Here is a 16,826-nt window from a genome sequence, read left to right as displayed (position 1 = left end):
TCTGGATAAAGGAAGGCCCGTAGACGTGGTGTATCTGGATAAAGGAAGGCCCGTAGATGTGGTGTATCTAGATAAAGGAAGGCCCGTAGATGTGGTGTATCTGGATAAAGGAAGGCCCGTAGACGTGGTGTATCTGGATAAAGGAAGGTCCGTAGACGTGGTGTATGTAGATAAAGGAAGGCCCGTAGACGTGGTGTATCTAGATAAAGGAAGGTCCGTAGACGGGGTGTATCTGGATAAAGGAAGGCCCGTAGACGTGGTGTATCTAGATAAAGGAAGGCCCGTAGACGTGGTGTATCTAGATAAAGGAAGGCCCGTAGACGTGGTGTATCTAGATAAAGGAAGGTCCGTAGACGGGGTGTATCTAGATAAAGGAAGGTCCGTAGACGTGGTGTATCTAGATAAAGGAAGGCCCGTAGACGTGGTGTATCTGGATAAAGGAAGGCCCGTAGACGTGGTGTATCTAGATAAAGGAAGGCCCGTAGACGTGGTGTATCTAGATAAAGGAAGGCCCGTAGACGTGGTGTATCTAGATAAAGGAAGGCCCGTAGACGTGGTGTATCTGGACAAAGGAAGGTCGGTTGGCATGGACCACAGGGGTGAGTACATGGATTGAAAACTGGCTACAAGGGCGAGTTCAGAGGGTGGTGATAAATGGGGGGTACTCGGAATGGTCGGGGGTGGGTATTGGGGTCCCGCAGGGTTCTGTGCTGGGACCAATGCTGTTTAACCACTTCAGTACCCGGCCATAGTCATATGACGGCCTCGGTATTTCGCTGCTCCTGCGGGGGCCCGCAGCGCGGCGATCGTGGTTGAGGTGTGTCCCTCGGACACAGCCCATCCCCGATCTGTGTGGTTTCCATCCCCATCCACACCCCCCGATACATGTGACCGGCCGTGTCCAATCACAGCCGGTCACATGTACTGCGCCTAGGGGATGCGGCTTGTCACCCTGACACAGCCCAACCCCCATCTCAGTAAAGAGCCCATGAAATTAGTTCTTTACCACGTGACCGGCCATGTCCAATCACAGGCGGTCACAGAATGTAAACAAACCGCGGTAACGAGATGTTGCCGGGTTCTCCTCCACACACACGGATCATATGTGAGGAGGAGATTGCGGTTACATCTCATTACCGCCCAGTGTACACAATTCACACACTGATTACCCCCCAATAAAGAGGACCTGTCACCACCCATCACAGCCCATCTGAGTACCTATGTGCAGCCCATGCCTCATAGAATACACATTGGGGTGTTTGCTTTCCAAAATGGGGTCATTTTGTGGGCAATTCCATTGTCCTGGTGCTGTGGGGCCTTAACAAATGTAATAGGTCGTTAGGAAATTAGAGGTGTCATTTATGCTCCTTGAACACCTGAAGGTGCTCCCTCAATGTTGGTCCTTTGTATGTGGTCAGGCTGTGTAAAAGTCTCACACATGTGGTATCGCTATACTCAGGAGGAGGAGCAGAATGTATTTTGGGGTGTAATTTGTTGTATGCATATGCTGTGCGTGATAAATAACCTGATAATATGACAATTGTGTAAAAAAAAAACAAAAAAAAAAAAACACATTTTTCTTTTTCCCAAGAATTGTGGCAAAAAAATGACAACTTCAAAAACCTCCCCATGCCTCCTACTAAATACCTTGGACTGTCTACTTTTCATAAAGGGGAGATTTGGGGGGTATTTGTACTTTCCTGTCATTTCAGAGCCTCAGGAAATGAGATCGGCCGTCAGTGCATCAGATGTGATCAGATGTGATCAATGTTCAGTGATTGGCACCACAGCTTGTGGACTCGATAACTTTCACAGAGACAAAATAATATCCACTGATTTGGTTATTTTTACCAAAAAGATGAAGAAGTAGAAATTTTGGCCCCAATTTATGAACAAAAATGACTTATTTGCTAAATAGAAACTATAAAAAAAGTGGGGTTTTTTTTTCAAAATTTTCGCTCTTTTTTCACTTATATCGCAAAAAATAAAAAACCCCCAAAAGAAATCTCTATGTGTATGAAAAAAAAATGATAAATATGTTGTTTGTGTACAGTGTTACCTGACTGAGTAATTGTCATTCAAAGTGTGAGAGCGCTGAAAGCTGAACATTGGTCTGGAAAGGAAGGAGTATTAATGCCGGTATTGAAGGGGTTAATTTGTACAGAAATGACCTGGAGGAGGGGGATGGGGGAAACAGTCCAATCTCTGTATTTGCGATAAGAAGCCAAGCAGGGCAATAACTTCTCCGCAGGATGTGGAAACCTTCCAAGAAGATCTGACCAAATCAATGGGGGGAGGGGCAACTACACATGGCAAATGAGGATCAATGTAGAGAGATGTAAAATAATGTATTTGGGGGGCAAAAATCTGAATGTAATCTATAGACTGGGGGGAAGGAACCTCTGGGGGGATCTAGGATGGAGAAGGACTGGTGACCCCACAATATATAAATATCGGACTGGTGACCCCACAATTTATATAAATACCGGACTGGTGACCCCACAATATATAAATACTGGACTGGTGACCCCACAATATATAAATACCGGACTGGTGACCCCACAATATATAAAATTATTAATACCATAAAGTGACCCCATAATATATATATACCGGACTGGCAACCACACAATATATAAATACCGGACTGGTGACCCCACAAAATATAAATACAAGACTGGTGACCCCACAATATATAAATACCGGACTGGTGACCACACAGTATATAAATACTGGACTGGTGACCCCACAATATATAAATACTGTACTGGTGACCCCACAATATATAAATACTGGACTGGTGACCACACAGTATATAAATACTGGACTGGTGACCCCACAATATATAAATACCATACTGGTGACCCCACAATATATAAATACAAGACTGGTGACCCCACAATATATAAATACCGGACTGGTGACCCCACAGTATATAAACACCGGACTGGTGACCCCACAATATATAAATACCGGACTGGTGACCACACAAAATATAAATACAAGACTGGTGACCCCCGCAATATATAAATACCAGACTGGTGACCCCACAATATATAAATACCATATTGTTGACCCCACAATATATAAATACTGGACTGCTGACCACACAGTATATAAATATCGGACTGGTGACCCCACAATATATAAATAGCGGACTGGTGACCCCGCAATATATAAATATTGGACTGGTGACCCCGCAATATATAAATATTGGACTGGTGACCCCGTAATATATAAATACCGGACTGGTGACCCCACAATATATAAATAAAAGACTGGCAACCACACAATATATAAATTCAAGACTGGTGACCTCACAATATATAAAAATTGGACTGGTGACCCCACAATATATAAATACCGGACTGGTAACCACACAATATATAAATACCGGACTGGTGACCCCACAATATATAAATACCGGACTGGTAACCACACAATATATAAATATCGGACTGGTGACCCCACAATATATAAATATCGGACTGGTGACCCCACAATATATAAATATCGGACTGGTGACCCCACAATATATAAATATCGGCTGGTGACCCCAACAGTATAACAAGACTCGTGGCCACTCATTAAAATGAGAAGAAAAGAGGTTGAACCTCGCACTATGTAGCGGGTTGTTTGCTGTAATGCCCGGTACACATGACCGGACTTTCCGGCAGAAAAGGTCGGACGGAATCTTTCTGTCGGATAATCGGAAGGTGTTTGGGCCTCATCTGACTCTTTTTCTTCTGAGGGATCTAGAAATAGAACATGCTGAAAATATTTCCGACGGAAGCGACTCGTATCGGGAATTCCGCCGGTCTGTGCGCCGCTCCGAAGGACCAGAACCGACGCTGTGAAGGAGACGGAGGCGATCGGCGCGGTAAATCGAGCGTTCCCATTGGACAGCACATTCCTCACGCTGCTCATTCTCCCATCTTCAGATTCTTTTCTTCTTTCTTCATCATTTCTCCTCTTCTCAGGAATTATATTCTAGTTGTTAGAAGTCGGATCTCCAGAACAATCTTTACAATTATTCTTCATTCTCCTCTTTTATCATTTTTTATTTCATGAAGAAGATAGGTGTCCCTCGTCAATATGACATGGTCTTTTAGAAATGTACCTATCTACTCACAAACAAACTGAATAAAACACAAAGGAAAGTATTTTCTGAAAATAAAATCTCCATTTATTCCGGGTAACAAAATAAAGAGGAAGGCAACGCCGGAGAAACTTTTGGAATTTGTGAAACCTTTTGGCCCCCAGGGCACAAATCAATCCTGTGGAAAAGAAAATTGGGATCTTGAGGAGTCCATATAATAGGGAGCACAATATGGACAAGGAATGCCAGAGATCAGGACCAGCCGCAGATGACAGATCTATCCCCAGGCTGTGGCACTACCATAGCCTGCGTCTTCTGAGCCCAGGTCATCACTTTCTTCTCTTCACTGCGACCTTCCTTGGAGGCTGCGCTTCTGGTGGTGGACTTGTGGCAAGAAGAGGAGGGAGGAGGAGGAGGAGGAGGAGGAGGAAGAGGAGGAGGAGGATGGGCTTGCCCATATATGTGGCTGTCCTCACTCAGCTGACCCCTCAACCCCTTCTGAAGGGCCTCATAAAAAATGTCCTCACCGAGGAGGCATTGGTCCTTCTGTAAGTCCAGCAACCTGGTGGCTAGAAAGCAGGCATAGGCCTCTTCAGAGTTGAGGGGCTCCTCAGGAAATGGTTGACATCCCTACTGAGGCCCAGTGCTGCGTTCTCCGTCACTGTCCTCATCCTGGGCCTTTTGGTGGTAAGGCAGAGGGGAGGCACCTAGGATTGGGCGAGGGCTCCTACTGGGCCTAGCCACCTCCTGGCTGCCTCTGGGCACGGCCTCCTCCTGACTGACACTTGACACGGCCTCCTCCTGGCTGCCACTTTCCAGAACCTCCTCCTGGCTGCCGCTGGGCACGGCCTCCTCCTGGCTGACGCTGGGCACGGCCTCCTCCTGACTGACACGGCCTCCTCCTGGCTGCCACTTTCCTGACCCTCCTCCTGGCTGCCGCTGGGCACGGCCTCCTCCTGGCTGACGCTTTCCAGACCCTCCTCCTGGCTGACGCTTTCCAGACCCTCCTCCTGGCTGACGCTTTCCAGACCCTCCTGGCTGACGCTTTCCAGATCCTCTTCCTGGCTGCCGATGGGCACGGCCTCCTCCTGGCTGCCGATGGGCACGGCCTCCTCCTGGCTGGCGATGGGCACGGCCTCCTCCTGGCTGCCGCTGGGAACGGCCTCCACCTGGCTGATGCTTTGGCACGGCCTCCTCCTGGCTGACGCTTTGGCACGGCCTCCTCCTGGCTGACGCTGGGCACGGCCTCATCCTGGCTGCCGCTGAGCACGGCCTCATCCTGGCTGCCGCTGAGCACGGCCTCCAGCTGGCTGCCGCTGGGCACGGCCTCCACCTGGCTGACTTTTTCCAAACCCTCCTCCTGGCTGACGCTTTCCAGACCCTCCTCCTGGCTGACGATTTCCAGACCCTCCTCCTGGCTGACGCTTTCCAGACCCTCCTCCTGGCTGACGCTTTCCAGACCCTCCTCCTGGCTGACGCTTTCCAGACCCTCCTCCTGGCTGACGCTTTCAAGACCCTCCTCCTGGCTGACGCTTTCAAGACACTCCTCCTGCCTGATGCTTTCAAGACCCTCCTCCTTGCTGACGCTTTCCCGACCCTCCTCCTGGTTGCCGCTGGGCACGGCCTCCTCCTGGCTGCCGCTGGGCACGGCCTCCTCCTGGCTGCCGCTGGACACGGCCTCCTCCTGGCTGCCGCTGGGCACGGCCTCCTCCTGGCTGCCGCTGCTACTGGTTGCTTGAGCAACGTTTGTTCCTAACTCCCCTGTGTAACCTGTTTACCTGTCTTCTCGTGATCTGATCTCCTGTGTACCGACCCGGCTTGTTCTGATTACGTTGTCTGCAGCCCGCCCTGACCTTGGCTCACTACCTGACTTTCCTTGCTTCATCCATCCATCCTTCTCTACAGTGTCTTCGGGTACTAACCTAGCGAGCAGGGTGAACCCGGGGTCGTGACCTGGGGTTAGCACGCAGCTAATCTAAACCTTCGTGAGAGGGTCCCTGACAGAACACCGGCTGACTCTTAGATTCCACGCCCCGGGGGATCCCGTGTCACCTGCTCGCCTGAGGGTTCACTGTGAGTAGCACCATGACACATATGCTACAATGTTGGCACCAGGAAAAAGAAACTGGTTTTACATACACTTAACCGTACAGAAACCTGAGCAATTCAAACTGAGCGAGTGACGAGAAAGATATATAAGTAGAGAGGTTGCCTTCAGTGATGGCCAAAACATTGGCTAGATCCATAAATATTGAGCAGCTGAATCTCTATGTAACAATGGTGTAAAGCAGTGGTCTCCGTGGCCCGGGGGCCAGATACGGCGCTTTGCTTTTGTAGCAGATGACATTTGGGATCAAATGCCACACGCATTGTAAATTTAGTTTTTGTCTCAGGACCTTACAGTACTGAGGGGTAATCGTGTAGGTAAGCCTAAAACCAGTCTGGCCAGGCCATTATTGATATTCTGCCTGGTCATGTGAGCGGTGAGGTGCACATGACAGGCTAGAACCAGGTCTGGTTGGATGTTTGGGTATCGGACCTCTCTGAGCCAATCAGCGGGAGTGCCAGGCCTGCTGAGGAGTTTGGGAGGGGGTACTTAAGCAGGTGTGGGTCACGTGTTCGGGGTTCCGGAGTTGTTCGTGAGACCCGTGTGGTCTATTCTGGTTCCAGGATGGGGGAACCCGTGAGGGGTCCCGGTCCCAGGGTGTCTGACATCCCACAGCATGTTCCTATCAGTGGCCCCTGATATACCCTTCTGGTCTGGGGTGAGGATTTGTCTGTTCCCAAGTCTCGCAACCTGCTGGTCCGAGGAGCTGTAACTGAGGGAGGATTCAGAGTGTCTGGGTGTCCGGGTGTGCTCTCGGCTTGGAGAGACACCACAGCTCATGCAAGTGATCGGGGGAGGACTCTTCGGAGGAGGGCCGACAAGTGGAATCCTGAGAAGTGCCTGGTTACTGAGTTGGGAAGGACATTGACGAGTCCGCACTTTTCCAGTACCTCAAATGAAGCTGGAGACGTTCCAGGTACGGAGGAAAAAGGTTCCTGTTTATCTTCAGTTGATTGTTCAAGTTTTGAGTCAACGTGCCGACAGCCATGATCTCTGGCTAGAGGTCTGTTCAGCCTTGAAGTGCCCAGCTGCGAGTAGCTACTCTCTGGGTGGAAGTAGAGACTTTGTTACAACCAGCAGTTCAAGGTACCTGAGTTCTTCACCCCGTGCCCTCTGTTCCCTAAGAGACTGTGTTTTGTGAAAGTTCTACTGCAAAATAAAACCTTTTGAAAGGACTATATCTGTGTCAGTGTACAAGTCGTTGGGTGTCCACCCTGGGAACCCCTAGATGTGGAGGAGCAGGCCGAGAGAAGGTAACCGGTAAGCCCATTCAGTCCAGTCCACCCTGCAACGGGTTATAGGCGCTACATTAGGATCACAGGCAGCAATTATAACCCCCATCATTGGTGTTACTGGAAGGAATTATAACCACCAACATTGGGGTTATTGGCAACAATTATAAACCCCAACAGAAGAGTCAAAGGCAGCAATTATACACCCCTACATTGGGGTTACTGGTAGCTATTATAACCCCCAATGTTGGGGTCACTGGAAGCAATCATAACTCAAATCTTTGGGGGTCACTGGCCACAATTATGATCCCAAACATTGGGGTTACTGGTAGCTATTATAACCCCCCAACATTGAGGTAACTGGTAGCAATTATAACCCCGAACATGGGGTCACTGGAAGCAAATATAACCCCCAAAATTGTGGTCACTGATGCCAATTATGACTCCAACATTGGGGTCACTGGTAGCAATTATAACCCCCAACATTGGGGTCACTGGTAGCAATTATAACCCCCAACATTGGGGTCACTGGCAGCAATTATAACCCCCAAAATTGGGGTCACTAGCACCAATTATGACTCCAACATTGGGGTCACTGGAAGCAATTATAACCACAGATATTGGGGTCACTGGCAGCAAATATAACGCCAGCATTGGAGTCACTGGTAGCAATTATAACCCCTAACATTGGGGTCACTGGTAGCAATTATAACCCCCAACATTGGGGTCACTGGTAGCAATTATAACCCCCAACATTGGGGTCACTGGTAGCAATTATAACCCTCGACATTGGAGTCACTGGTAGTAAATATAACCCTCAACATTGGGGTCACTGGTAGCAATTATAACTCCCAACATTGGGGTCACTGGTAGCAATTATAACGACCAACATTGGTGTTCCCCCCCCCCCCCCGTGATTATACAGACAGATGTTTCTTTCTTATGGGGGGTAATAAAGTGATATAACATATATTGTATGGTGGGGGGTTTGATAGTTCTATTGGCAATCAGAGGTGTGTATAGTGAGGAATGGTCGGGTAATGGAGGAGGATTATTGGCTGGTACTGGATATATAATATATACCAGAAATAAGTGACCCCCCTCCCCCTCCCAATCATTGTGATATGATAGTAATTGTACCCTCCCCCTAGCAATATAAATCTTAGATTTAATGGGGTACAGGGGGCGCTATAACATCCAAACCTCCAACCCAAATATGATCAATAAATTAAACAACTCATCACCATTCATAACATATTTACCGCCTCCCCCATCCCCGCTTATATATATATATTATTATTGTGGTGATTATATATATATATATATATAAATATTAGGGTGATATATATATATATATAATTATTACAATGCAGTCACATAGAGTGAGGTCAGTTGTTGCCATGGCAACGCAACCCCAGGTGCCTCATTTGCATAAACGGTTAGCACGTCCATGCAAGGCAGCGGTGGGAGGAGTCAGGTGATGTCATCGGCGGCAGTGGGAGGAGCCAAGTGATGATATCTGGCAGCAGCGTCAGTTGGTCCTCAGACTGCGATAGAGATTGGAGGTAGAAGGACGGAGTTTTGTATTCTCTGCAGTTTTTGCTCATTATTTGATAACAGAATAATGTGTCTGTTTCGGATGATGAACGTTTGTCAGATACGGAACCTTCTGAACACCAACAAAGAAGGAAATATAATTGTCATGCTGGGACTCTGGATGTTCCAGCACCTGAAATTCCCACCAAGCTTCGCTATTGGTTAGTAATATTTATAAATTTTAATATATATATATATATATATATATATATATATATATATATATATATATATATATATATTAAATATATATATTATATATATATATATATATATATATATATATGTGGGGGGGGTGACATGCGGGGTGATATATGTGTGTATTTATATATATATATATATATATATATATATATATATATATATATATATATATATATATATACTGTATATACTCGTGTATAAGCCGAGCCTCGGATTACTCCAGTCAAGCACTTTTCTGCAGCATAGAATGACATTTTCCATACCTACTTTAGGGCCCCGTATCTCTGGGCCACTTGGTGCTAGGAGCACCAAATTTGGTGTGCAAACACAGTGGAACGAGCACTACAACGTGCAACAAAGCTGGGGCTCCTAGCACTAAGTGGCCCCGAGGTACGGGGCCCCAAATTTGGTCAACTGTGTCCATCTGCAGCAATGTAATTTCCAGAGACCCCAAATGTTGGCTGCAGATAGGGGGCTTCTAGGGACCCTTAACTGCCGAGTTTGAAATTTCGGGGGACTTATTGCTGCAAATGGGCATTGTTCATCTCGGCTTATACTCAAGTCAATACGTTTTCCTAGTTTTTTGTCGTAAAATCAGGTACCTCGGCTTATACTCCCGTATATACAGTATATATATTTATGTGGGGGGAGGGGTGACATGCGTTGTAATATAATATACACACAGTGGGGCTTCAACTAATGATTATTTTCATAAGCAATTAGTTGGCTGATTATAGTTTAGATTAATTAATTAATGACCTTAAAATTTGTGGTGTATAATTTAGTTAATATGTAAAGTTTTTAAAAAAGGTCATTTTTTTTCTTAAATATCTCTATACAATAATAAATATAATTAACCAACTATATGATTAGAGAGCAAAATCTCCAATCCACTCTGAGAATACCAGATAGAGGAGATATATACTGTATGTACTATTAGAGGAGATATATACTGTATGTACTATTAGAGGAGATATATGCTGTGTCCCCATCAAATTCCTCCATCAAATTCCTAGACGGCGGGTGTCCCCATCAGATTCCCCCCACAGCAGGTGTCCCCCATCAGATTCCCTCCACAGTGGGTGTCCCCATCAGATCCCTCCACAGCAGGTGTCCCCCATCAGATTTCCTCCACAGTGGGTGTCCCCCATCAGATTCCCCCACAGCAGGTGTCCCCATCAGATTCCCCCCACAGCAGGTATTCCCATCAGATTCCCCCCACAGCAGGTGCCATCAGATTCCCCCCACAGCGGGTGTCCCCATCAGATCCCTCCACAGCAGGTGTCCCCATCAGATCCCTCCACAGCAGGTGTCCCCATCAGATTCCTTGTTCTGAAACGAAGGACCTCCAGGGACTGGAGAACCACCATATTGTCCATGGATGGTAAACATAGAACAAATCATGTAACATAAGATTCTAATGATGCAGATGACATTCACTTTTATATGTAAAAGAATAACATTTAAATGTCCACAGATTCTGTCTAACATTAATAAATGATCTGACCATTTTTTCTCTCTTTAGGTGGAAATGATGAATCCCTTAACCTCAGGGAACCGACCATACGAGTTCCATATACCAGCAAGAGCGAGAAAATCGCAACAACCATGGAGGACAAGGAGATTGAAGCCCCTCCATCAAGCATGGAGGACAAGGAGATTGAAGTCCCTCCATCAAGCATGGAGGGCAAGGAGATTGAAGCCCCTCCATCAGTCATGGAGGGCAAGGAGATTGAAGCCCCTCCATCAAGCATGGAGGGCAAGGAGATTGAAGCCCCTCCATCAAGCATGGAGGGCAAGGAGATTGAAGCCCCTCCATCAGTCATGGAGGGCAAGAAGATTGAAGTCACTCCATCAAGCATGGAGGACAAAGAGGTCGAAGTCACTCCATCAGTCACGGAGGACAAGGAGATTGACTCAACGACTTCCATTCACAATCAAATGTCTTGGTGTTCTCCAACACCTAGCAGCACCACAAACCATTGGACATCTCTATCAGTCCCATGTAGTGGTGACATAATGGAGAAGTCATGTAAGCTATCCATGGAAAACTTCACTTTCCATGGAATTCTTGGACAGGGGGCTTCCGGGAAGGTAATGTTGGCCTCCCATCCTGCCACTACTAATAAGCTGGCAGTGAAGTTCATTAAGAAAAGGAAAGTACTCAATGATGCTGTACATAGTATCTTTACAGAGGTTGATGTGCTGCAACAAACCGGAGGAAGTCCATATATTACACATCTGTATGGAGCATTCCAAACAAAGGTAAGTGTCCTTTTATCTTTCCATTTCTTTCATCTTCTGAGAGGAGATCCCACACTGCATTGTGTGCGTATTTCTTCCTCCACCAAAGGGAAATTTTCAATGTCTACAATGTAACCTTTCTCTCTTCTTTTCTCACAGACTTATCTGGCCATTGTACTGGAGCACTTGAATGGCGGGAACCTCCAGGAACTGATCGATGTTGCTCCATTTGATGTCCAAATCTTAAGGTAAGTATAATGACTGGGACACGCTGCAGTCAGGGGTGGCTGACCACTGAACCTGTCCATCCATACACATATATACTATATATCACTTTGATTTGTAAGGATTTTCAGTTCTAATGCATATTTTTCTTTTTCCATCAGATATCTCACCGCGGAACTTGTGTGCGGCCTGCAGTACCTGCATTCTTCTGGGGTTGTCCACAGAGATATCAAGCCGGAGAACATCTTACTGGACCGCAATGGCTACATCAGAATTGCGGATTTCAGCTTGGCCGCAACGAACGTCTCATCTTCTAGGAGGATTAAAGGATGTGTGGGGACACTAACTTATATGGCCCCAGAGGTAAGATAAAGATTCCTCCATCACCTATGCCAGCATGGCGTCACCTCTATCCTTAGCCTGGATAACCTGACAAGCTTATGCTCATCTTCTCTCTCTATTATGTTTCTACAGGTCTTCCGGCGCCAGGAATACTATTCAATGGCTGACTATTACTCCCTGGGAGTAACAATATACAAGATGGCCACGGGAAAACATCCATTCTACACCGACCAGAAGAGCCCTTATGGGTTGCAGGTGGCGATGAATATCAAGCCGCCTCGTTATCCAGAGGACATGGACACTGACCTCAAAGACCTCATTGACCGAGTAAGTAGACAGCATTTCCTTGAACCCGCCATTGAGAACAAATCATGGCAGTTGGAGATTTAATGGAAAGATGACTTTTAGTACATCCCTAAGAACAATGAAAGGGTTAGTTCACAATTTCCAGAAAAACGTCCTATGCAGGTCGGAGTCATCTGTAGATAAACACAAAATGTGTCACTGTGACTAAAGCTAGATAATGCCCTTACTATAGGTGTAGGCCTTTTATGTACCACAAGAAGCCTGACCTGAAAACTCCCAAGACGTTGCTAGGATGTTGCTAAGTAGGGCCCAGACATTACTTGTAACCTGCACCATCACAGGAGCGAGCTCAGAGCTCAGACTTCTCATTGTTTCAGTGTTCTAATTGTATTTTCTTTTTCTTTACAGCTCCTCTGTAAAAGCCAAAATCTGCGATCATACCTAGTACAAGACCTCAGGGGGCACCCATTCTTTAAAGGCATCAACTGGAAGGACGTGGAGACAAGAAAGACACGGGCGACACTGGATTCACCATCTGTAAGTATACCAATCAGTGAGGATCCTGAGTAAATCTGGCGGGGAGGGGGGGTATTTCCATGGCCGGAATTCTTTTAACAGAATTTTCACATCCTTCTATGATTTTGATATAGACAGATTCTTGTGAAGGATGAGTTAGTGCAATGTAATGCTTCTTATGACCAATAGAGGAGGCTGAATGAGCCTGCTTGGGGTACTTTTCCACACACTGGGTCGTTGGGGTTCACCAAGCTTTGTTACCATCGATCAGGAATATTAATGAAGGACTTTTTCTCTTTCCAGATTCTGCTTGAAGTACCGGATAGAATAATAAAAGTGTCTGAATTTCTGTGCACAGAAGAACGGGACAAACCGATAAACCAAGAGGAAGAGGATCACTTCTGGGACTTCAGCTATGTCAGTGAGAGTCTGCAACTACGATCGCTGTCCTTTCCAACATCATCGGAGGACGGCAAGACCAGGCAACAACCGGAATCCACCTCTAGAACATCATCAATGGCAGACCATGAAACTCTACTGAGAGAGTGGCAGCTGTTCTATGAGGCTGAGACTGGACAACAACCAGTGTCCTCTCCAACACCATCATTGGCGGATTACGAAGCTCTAGAGAGAGAGTGGCAGCTGTTCTATGAGGCTGAGACTGGACAACAACCAGTGTCCTCCTCTCCAACACCATCATTGGCGGATTTCAAAGCTCTAGAGAGAGAGTGTCAGCTGTTCGATGAGGCTGAGACTGGGCAACAGCCAGTTTCCTCCTCTCCAACACTATCATTGGCGGTCCACGAAGCTCTAGAGAGAGAGTGGCAGATATACTATGAGGCTGAGACTGGGCAACAACCAGTGTCCTCCTCTCCAACACCATCATTGGAGGAATACGAAGCTCTAGAGAGAGAGTGTCAGCTGTTCTATGAGGCTGAGACTGGGCAACAACCAGTGTCCTCCTCTTCAACACTATCATTGGCGGTCCACGAAGCTCTAGAGAGAGAGTGGCAGATATACTACGAGGCTGAGACTGGGCAACAACCAGTGTCCTCCTCTCCAACACTATCATTGGCGGTCCACGAAGCTCTAGAGAGAGAGTGGCAGATATACTATGAGGCTGAGACTGGACAACAACCAGTGTCCTCTCCAACGACATCATTGGCGGATTTCGAAGCTCTAGAGAGAGAGTGTCAGCTGTTCGATGAGGCTGAGACTGGGCAACAGCCAGTGTCCTCTCCAACGACATCATTGGCGGATTTCGAAGCTCTAGAGAGAGAGTGTCAGCTGTTCTATGAGGCTGAGACTGAACAACAACCCGTGTCCTCCTCTTCAACACTATCATTGGCGGTCCACGAAGCTCTAGAGAGAGAGTGGCAGATATACTATGAGGCTGAGACTGGGCAACAACCAGTGTCCTCTCCAACGACATCATTGGAGGAATACGAAGCTCTAGAGAGAGAGTGTCAGCTGTTCTATGAGGCTGAGACGGAACAACAACCCGTGTCCTCCTCTTCAACACTATCATTGGCGGTCCACGAAGCTCTAGAGAGAGAGTGGCAGATATACTATGAGGCTGAGACTGGGCAACAACCAGTGTCCTCTCCAACGACATCATTGGCGGATTTCGAAGCTCTAGAGAGAGAGTGTCAGCTGCTCTATGAGGCTGAGACTGAACAACAACCCGTGTCCTCCTCTTCAACACTATCATTGGCGGTCCACGAAGCTCTAGAGAGAGAGTGGCAGATATACTATGAGGCTGAGACTGGGCAACAACCAACGTCCTCCTCTTCAATATCATCATTGGTGGACCATGAACGTCTACAGAGAGACCGGTAGCTGCTCTATGAGGTTGGGACAAGGAAACGGGGACCTAGGGGGCCTAGGGGGCTAGGCTTTCTCTCTTTCTTCCTCCATCCCCCTCCAGGGCAGCACACTGGTGTAGTAGGCGGCACAGTGGTATAGTGGGCGGTACAATGGTGTAGTGGGCGGCACAGTGGTGTAGTGGTTAGCACTATCACCTAGCAGCAATAGAGTCGCTGGTTCAATTCCAAACCACGATTCCATCTGCCTGGAGTTTGCATGTTCTCCCTGTGCCAGCGTGGGTTTCCTCCGGGTACTCCGGTTTCCTCCCACACTCCAAAGACATGCTCTTTTTCCTTCTCCCTCCACCCCCCTCTCTCTCTCTCTCTTTCTCCAAGAGGGTGGAGGGAGAAAGGGAGAGGGGGGATGGAGAAAGAAAGAGGGGGGGTTGGAGGGAGAAGGAAAGAGGGGGGTCTTTCCTTCTCCCTCCAACCCCCTCTCTTTCTTTCTCCATCCCCCCTCTTTCCCTCCCCCATTACCACCCCCCTTTTTCTCTCTCTTTCTCCAAGAGGGTGGAGGGAGAAAGGGAGAGGGGGGATGGAGAAAGAAAGAGGGGGTTGGAGGGAGAAGGAAAGAGGGGGGTCTTTCCTTCTCCCCCCCAACCCCCTCTCTTTCTTTCTCCATCCCCCCTCTTTCCCTCCCCCTTCCCCCCCGTCCCCACCCCCCCTTTCATTCTCCATCTCCCCCTCTCTCCCTCCCCCTCTCCCTCCACCCCCCCTCACCCCTCCATCCCCCCTCCTGCTTCTCCCCTACCCCTCCATCCCCCCTCCTGCTTCTCCCCTACCCCATGGACGTCCAGCATCATCTAGTCCAGCATCATCTAGTCCAGCCATTCTCCACCACACCACATGACCAGACATGGGGGGTGACCTGGATAGTTTCTGTAGTGTAGAGGTCATCACGTTTGCCTACCAGGCGAAAGGTCCCCGGTTCAAATCCGGGCAGAAACACATCACCCCCCAGTGCTGTATAAGGTGGAAGAGGATGTCTGAATTCCCCCCCCCGCCATGTGTCTTTTCCGGTAATAAGGTTTCAGGCCTGTAAACTCCCCCCCATCTACCAGGCCTGAGAACACCTCGCCCTCCCATCCCCCTCATTCCTCTTCCCCATCACATTAGGGCGGCACAGTAGTGTAGTGGTTAGCACTCTCGTCTAGCAGTAAGAAGGGTCGCTGGTTTGAATCCCAACCATGACACTACCTGCCTGGAGTTTGCATGTTCTCCCTGTGCCTGCGTGGGTTTCCTCCCACACTACAAAGAAATGCAGGTAGGTTAATTGGCTTCTGTCCAAAATTTGCCCCTAGTATATGAATGGGGACCTTGGATTGTGGCTCCTTGAGGGTAAGGACCGATGTGAGTGTGCAATGTACAGGGATAGGGACAATTGTAGACACTCACTCAGGTTGAACTTGATGGACTGGTGTCTTTATCCAACCTTACTAACTATGTAACTATCACACCTATTGAAATGTCTTAAACAGTGGTCATGTCCAAGATGGCCACCTGAGCGGCTGCGTACTTCAGAGCTCTGCTGGCAGGGACTACTAATATCCTCTTGTGACAGAGGCCTTTGGGGGGGACTGAATGCCAGCCTCTTGCCCATCCATTATGGGCCCTGGCATTTGGGGGAAGGGTGCTCTTTGTGATCTGCATGCCTGGGGACCCCTGAGGTGGTGTTACTTGGATTCAGGTCCATGCCCCCCCAAGACACACAGACTCTGGATATGCATTTGCCATATTAATAATGTCATCAACTCCAGCCACCTGTCTGTTGTCTTCTTTAATGCAAATGAGTCTAGTCTGGCTTGACAGAGTATTTCACCTATTGTTTGTTTAATTAACATGCTAATTATATAGTTGTCTGCTAAGTGTTTACTAGAGGGGAGGGGGAGTATCCATGAGCAGCCCAACCTCGTTATCTAACCCCTTGTGTTAAAAGTGTATAAATACTGTATTCTGGTTCTAATAAAGAGTCCATGTCAGCAGCTAAGCAAGTCTCGTCTTGTTTTGTGCTTGGGAGTGGTTGGAATATCTGATATCTATATTCAGAGTGGGAGGAAGTGGTATATAACGGAAGCACTCAAGCGGAGTGT

The 16,826-nt window shown here is 47.7% G+C and overlaps 1 non-coding gene across 1 annotated transcript; it reads left to right on the top strand.

The window, feature by feature from the left end:
• The first annotated feature begins 15,611 nt into the window (after window positions 1-15,611).
• Window positions 15,612-15,684, top strand: TRNAG-ACC (transfer RNA glycine (anticodon ACC)). Its single transcript has one exon. It is a non-coding gene; the product is annotated as a tRNA-Gly (tRNA).
• Window positions 15,685-16,826: the final 1,142 nt, after the last annotated feature.

This window comes from Lithobates pipiens, unplaced genomic scaffold, assembly GCF_037356315.1.
Source record: "Lithobates pipiens isolate NorthernLeopardFrog02 unplaced genomic scaffold, aLitPip1_a1.2 Scaffold_18, whole genome shotgun sequence".
Classification (NCBI taxonomy): Eukaryota; Metazoa; Chordata; class Amphibia; order Anura; family Ranidae; genus Lithobates; species Lithobates pipiens.
Note: the sequence above shows the minus strand (reverse complement) of the source record. Positions and strands in the feature narration are given on the sequence as shown.